Source organism: Crassostrea angulata, chromosome 1 (assembly GCF_025612915.1).
Source record: "Crassostrea angulata isolate pt1a10 chromosome 1, ASM2561291v2, whole genome shotgun sequence".
In the NCBI taxonomy this organism is placed as follows: Eukaryota; Metazoa; Mollusca; class Bivalvia; order Ostreida; family Ostreidae; genus Magallana; species Magallana angulata.
Window position 1 is genome coordinate 57,576,594 of NC_069111.1, and position 7,192 is coordinate 57,583,785.

General features: G+C 33.0%; 1 long non-coding RNA gene across 1 annotated transcript; it reads right to left on the minus strand.

The window, feature by feature from the left end:
- Positions 1–1,129: 1,129 nt before the first annotated feature.
- Positions 1,130–3,585, minus strand: LOC128163822 (uncharacterized). Its single transcript, XR_008240869.1, has 4 exons — positions 3,441–3,585; positions 2,687–3,178; positions 2,310–2,387; positions 1,130–2,110 (listed from the first exon to the last, which is right to left on the minus strand). It is a non-coding gene; the product is annotated as an uncharacterized LOC128163822 (long non-coding RNA).
- Between the last annotated feature and the right edge of the window lie 3,607 nt (positions 3,586–7,192).

Sequence of the window (7,192 nt, forward strand, 5' to 3'; positions counted from 1 at the left end):
ATTGCTTATATGTCATAGCTAGTTAAGAGTGTTTCGGCGGTATTAATAGCACATGTCATTTCAAAATTGTTATAAGGCCCACCTCGTCAGGAGTTCATAATCGTATTTTGTTGGTGTGGTTCAACAGTTCAATGACACGGCATCTCATAGAATAAATGTCACAGGACCATTATTACAAGGAAATCCCTAAAACATTTTACTTTATATAAAGATGTAAAATAAATAATGTACATTAAAACATGTGATTTTACGATAAAACATGTCTTTTGATGCATTTGTGTTTATATATTGATTTACATGATGCTGCATGCAAACTGGAATGGCCACCTGTCTTTTACGGCCATTCTTCAAATTTCCCCCAAGGTGGACGTTTAAAACAGGTTTGACTGTATTAAGGAGGTTCTAACACTGTTGTTTTCATCTAGTAAACCAATGATATGTTAGCATATATATATCCTAACCCTTCTTTTAAGAAGCTAGTTAACAAAACACTACAGAATGTAAATGGCACTTGTTGGTTGAAATGATTCAACTTCTATGTCACGGATAATAATAACCATAATTTGAAACAATACTGCAAAACAAATGGAAAACACAGCATTTTATTTAATTCTTCATAATGTACCAAAAATTTTCAAAACAGAAATTATAAAAAGAATCAAAAATGCAAATTTTCCATTGAAGAACAAGAGGCCTAAGGGCCACATCACTCACCCGAGCAACAATGGCCAACTAATATACAGTGTAATAAGTAAAATATAAAATATCTTTCAAAATATTTTGTAAGAAAAATATGTATAGTTTAATTTTTTCACCTTTTTTGGACATTAAACATTTAATATTGAGGCCCTTTAAAAGATAAAGATTCTAAATAATTATCCTCTTTATATTTCTATGTTAAATTTAATCCTGCCTTATGGCCCATATCTTACCCTTGGGATTTGAATAGACTTGAATATACAAATACTTGACGATGCTTACACTTCAGTTAAAATTTTTCTGGCTAATAGGTTTTAGAGAAGAAGATTCTTAAAAATGTTTTACTATATATTTCTTTGTAAGAATATGACCCCCCCCCCTTCCTTTGTGGCCCAATCATACCCCCCCCCCCTTCCAGATCATGATTTAAACACAAATCTGCACTACCTTAGGATGCTTCCACACAAAAATTAGCTTTTCTGGACAGATGGATTATGAGAATAAAATTTTTATATAATGTCAACAAATTTGTAATTATTCTTAAATATTTACATCGACTGAGTATGATTCCCTCTATTTTTACGGAAACTTTATTCATAGCTCTATAGAAACAACCAGACTGAAATCTACCCCATTTAAAAACTATGTCAAAAACTACAGCAACGCAAGATAAATAATGGACTGCATGAAATAATCATGATAATGTTAGACTCAAATTCCCAAAGGAGACGATTCGGCTGTTTCTTTTAGGTAACGTACAGATGTACATTAACAGTAATTAAGTGAATTTTCATTTTAATAATTTGTTAAAAGAAAGATGTAAATATAAACAATAATGTGCTTTCTTTGATGATTCATGCGGGTTATAAAGGTAGCGAACATTGAAGAACATTTTTTAACATCACCCACTGACGCGGAAGATAATTTCAAATGTGAAAAGTTTACCACTACCACAAACAACAATGACAGATAACAGACAAATTTTGATCCGAAAAGCTCACTTGAGCCTCAGGTTCAGGTGAGCTTAAAACTTTTTATCAAGGTTATACAATGGAATTCAAAGCTTAGAACAAATCTAACAGACTCAAACTTGTAGTATATTGTCCATCAATTTGTTGGGAATCACTGTATGGTACAAGACACATTAAGTTGTCCAGTCCTGTCAGGTATCATAGCATGGTAACGGACATGATAGTTTCCAAGTAATCAATTTGGAATCATATCATGGTAACACAAACGATAAGTTATCCTGTTATTTGTTGAGAACTAAGACCTGGGAATGCGCATGGTAGTTTTTTGACCATTATGTTTGGGACCACTTTTTGAACACCATAAAGTCTATAAATGTCTTAAAGCTATTTAAAGCTACTCCTTTTTCCATTTGGGATAGTGGGGAAAAAACTCACTGCAACTGCCAAAAAAAAAAAAACCAACAAAAATTATTAGTCATTAGAGAACTTGAGACCATATTTATCAAAATCTAAGATTTTATCAATGTTTCAATTAAATGGTTGTATGATATAATTTTAAATATAAAATTTTTAAATATATGCCTTATAAAAATAATATTTCATTAAAAATTATTTCATGCTACTGAAAATATTAACTACCTCGAAGCAATGTTTTTTAGAGTATGCATGGTATGCTTCTTGGCGCAAACATCGATCCAGCATCAGCCATCAACATTCCTGCAACAAAGTAGGCAAAACCATCACTAATGTGAACAAAAAAACCTGAGAAGAAAAAAGCAGGACATTCAAGACCTTAACGAAAAATGTGAACTTGCCTATACACCTATAAGAGCAGAAGGAGATGCCATGTTTAACAATGCCACCTTTAGTGCCATCAGGAAAACATCATTACAAGCTGCCACACAAATGACATATACTTTAAATGGTACCAAGAAGAAGAATGTTGTGGCAATGTTTTGTGCCAACAAACTGTGCAGGAAAGGCACCCATCTTAGAGCCAAGGGAAAGGAAGTTACCTGCTGAGGACATGAAGACTGCACTGCAACCTTTCCTCCAGAGACCACCATTGGAGATGTACCGGTAAGAGATGGGCTGTGCTAAGCATCGGTGAGCTGCATAGTTTCGGCCATCCACTCAACATTTCCCATTTCACCAGTGATGGAGACGGTGCTGCTGCTTCTGGTGCATCTGAAAAGCAAGAGCATGTAACTGAAGACCTCAAAGACCTACACCACTTCTTTGACTCTCAAAAACAGACTGCTTAGGCTCCATTCAGCAGTCACATGTTTCTGGGAAGAACAAAAGCCATTAGAGAATTGATGCAGAGAAGATTTGCCCTGGACCTGAAGCTTAGATGTAGGACCAAGTACAAAAACTGGTACAAACACTACTCCGGAGACTTACCTTTGATTAATTGAGCCCTGTCGACAGCTGTCGGTTCCATCATCAGCTGCTACCAAGTGCAGTGCAGAAAGTCCTGCCATCTTCATTCCTTTTCCTGTCTCCACCTGAAAAACAACAAGTGAAACTCATCAGTGTTGCCTAGTGACTCGGAATTAAGCATGACCAAAGAAGACAGATGCTTGTTTAAAGATTGTATAAATTTGACTTTGGAAACTAATAATTTTGTTAGAATTAAATATAATACTTGTACACAAAAATCTGAATCTGTGAATAGGGCATATTTAAAATCAAATCCAAAATGTATTACAAGTACATGTAGAAGAAATTTTGAAAGTAGAATACCGGTACATAAAGTTGTGCACTCACTCAATCGGGGTCATGGAAATTCAACACTGAAACTTTGTGAGTCTGTAGGGGCACCTGTTGTAAAAGGAAGGAGAGTGGTTCATCATCTAAAACAATAGCAAAATTACTTTAAAATGAAACACAAACTGTTCAAATAAAAATTTAAAAAGGAAATAGTTCTACAGATCTAAAAGATATTAGCTCTATGATTAAAAGTCTAAAGACACTTATAGTAAATCATTAACAGATCCAAAATTAAACATGAAGCGTGAAAGGTGGGGGTGGGGTATCTGCATGGTCGGGTGGGTGGCTGGGGGTGTAGGGTCTAGGGTGTATGTAGTTTTACACTTATGATATGTTTATATTATACTTATCATGTGAATTTTATTACATTTAATGATTGCTCCAATACGCATGTTTTAATGTGCATTGAATGTATGGTGATGTGAATGATGTGCAGGTGTAAAATGTGACATTTCCTTACATGAGGGACTCTGTACATGTAAATGTGTTCTATTTTTCATTGTTTATCTAATTAAAATGATTTCGAACAATTATCTTGATTTTCTTTCCTGTCTGATGTACACAACAGGACGAAATACGGGTATACAGGTGTCAAATATCACTGTTGATGACAAGACAGCATACGCACCGCATTGTTCATCCGCCATTGTTGATATTTAACATGGGATACAACCCCTGAAATTAGAAAAAATGCAGTCTAAATAAAAGTTACATTTCTCTAAAGGTCTCGTACAAGGAATTAAGTTGCTATATAGGTTCAATTCACTTAATTGATTAACTTATATATACTCTCAGCATATTATTAATGATAAAGAAATCATTGTTGAGTGCTTCAAGAAAAAGTTGGGATCAGAAAACTAACGCCTTACGTGGCTATTAAGAGAGATAGTATTAAACATACCAACCCCCAAATACATGTGGGTTTCACATGTTGACAAACAGATCGACTCAGCACCACCCAGGAAGTTGCATCATGCATATCTAAAAAATAGTTCCATTTATTCCTTTTAAGGTTGCTCACTACACCTTAAAATATTTCCTCAAATCAGCAAAAAAATTACTTGATTGTGATAGATATCATAATGGTCAAAACGTATTTTAAGTCAAATAGACAAAAAAAGTGCAATTTTGGATGAAAAATTACATTTTCAAAAATTTAATTCAGTAAACATTTACAAAAGCTCCAGGCGGATTCGAACTCATGATCTGCTGTTCAGAAGCCCAATACTTTAACCACTGAGCTACGACGATATACAACCCAAATGAATGATATACTGGTATAAAGTGTAACAAAAGATTTAAATTGCAATCTTGTGACATAGTGTCTTAAAAAGTACAAGTTTAGGTAAAAGGTGCCAAATATAGAAGAAAGAAAAGAAATTGTCTCTATATATATGAAACTACAAATGACTAAGTTAAGTTTGATTGGCTATTTCCTTGCGCAAGACCTTTAAGCAGTCATTGGGATACGCATGCTCCCTGTGCCATAGTCACATTCAATCAAATAATAGTGCATCAATGTTAAAAATGCTGCACCCTCCTGGCGCGTATCATAACCATACTAATAAAGTACTTGGTACATAGGTTTTAACTTTGAGCTTTCCCCATCAGAGATTGGAATATCTTTCGCTACAATGCTTTAACAATCGCTGTTATTTTACGTTTAAAAAAATAGTAGTCAAACGTTGTACAGCAAAAAGTATTCATGACTTCATTTTCTTTAGTATTTTATCAAATAACGGTAGTTAAGCGTTTTTTGATTGGTTAATACCATAAATTTGACATTTAGTATGCAGAAGTTAAAATGTAAGCAGCTCCCAGCATGCCACCGAAAAACAAACTTTTCTGCAATTATAGACATGAAATTCATATAAATCAGATAAAAATGAATCAACAACATGATTAAGCAGAACATGCGGCTGAAAGAGAGAATGGAGATGCTAACAGTATATGCAAAATGTGAAGTTCCTGCTATGCTCACCCAAACAGTCACTCCATTAAGCATATTTGTCTGTGAAATCAGTTAATTCATTGACAAGGACTCTATAACTGCATTTTATTTTCTCCTGACCATCTGTCTCCTGGTCATCTGCAAGAAATATGGTTTCTGTGACATTACATTTGGATCAACCTTATACAGTATAATTCATATAACATAGAATAAAAATGTCCAATTACCTTTTTTATGATGCAAAAAAAAAAAAAAATATTATATATGATTTGGTCAAATATCTGCCCCCAATTTTAACCTATTTTTAAACAGTGCATGTATCTTATAAAAATCATATAGAGGATGCCTATCACTTTAATATTGATATTATTCATCATTGCTCAATAGCTGTTTATCTAAGACGTCATCTAAATGGGCCAATTCCTGCAATTTTGTAAACAAATGAAAATATTGTAATTTTTTCTTTATATGTACATGTAGAGAGTGCAGGTCTGCTAAAGTCAATTTTTACATTTGTTTTCGTTTATGTAGTTATCAGTGATGATTCTGTAAATTGTTTAAAATAACTGAAATAGGCTAGGGGTTGAGGAGCAAAATTTAGGCTTTAGTAAACCCAAAATAGTTTTCGTCTTCAACAACTCACGATAAACAATGCTATTTCCAAGCGTTTTAAACACTCTTGTCTACAACTTTAACATCATGGCATGGTTAGATAAACCGCGCCATGTTGAAAATTCTCGATTACCCTTACGTTTGCGTTTACCTTAATTGGATATAAAAGCAAACGTCTGGCTGATGCAGACAAAATCAAGGACAAAACAACTTAATTTTTTTCGAAACAGACACAAACGGAAATGATCAAAATAAAAGGAAGAACTGGAATATCGGAAAATACTTGTAAATATCGGATTCTTTGATTCAAATTAGCAGAATTCAACTAAATATCAGAAAAAGAATCATCACTCTGTTATACACATCATACATGCTCCAAACACTAATTTATCAAAATAAGACAATCTTCATGACGTCATTTCTACATTATGACATCACTACAATGATAACCTTTTACATACTTACTTTCAATATGATTTCAACTATTTTTCACCTTATTTAAAAAGATCTTCATAGAACTTTAATTTTAGGGGCAAGAAAGGCATAATACCACTTATAGTCCTTTTCTAGATACTCAGAACAGTTGATACATATAGAATCTCTCATGATTTTCTATGGTATCTGATTTTTATCTAACTCGTGTGTTTTCTATCCCCAAGTCTTGGTAACAGATTCTTTTTATCACATGCTTTACCATTCTCTTGGTTAACCCCAATCTTTTCTATAAAAATTACAATTGTGAGCTGCTCAACATATCATTACAAGAAGTTTACAACTTTACACACAGAAAAAGTCCTCTAAAGATTAACAAACAAACATTTCATTTTCGAACATATTTTTATCAATTCATGAAAAAATAAAACAGCATTAAATGCTTCACATTTACAACTCCACATTTTTCAAATGAAATCTTTTTTTTACTGTTTTATTTTACGCCATTCAACTGCCTAAATCTACCTATAAATGTTTAATTATGACTTCACGTTGTGAAAGAATACACAGTGTAACATAAAAAATTTATTACATGAGTGATATCTATTGTATATTGAATGAAACATGTGATAAATCAAAGTATATTTTCTATAGAGTTTTAAAGATGTTATTTTCAAATGTAGTCTTTGAGGAAGTTTTTGATAATGACATGTGGTGATAATGAACAGTGTTCAAAATCAAAAAGTAAAAGTAC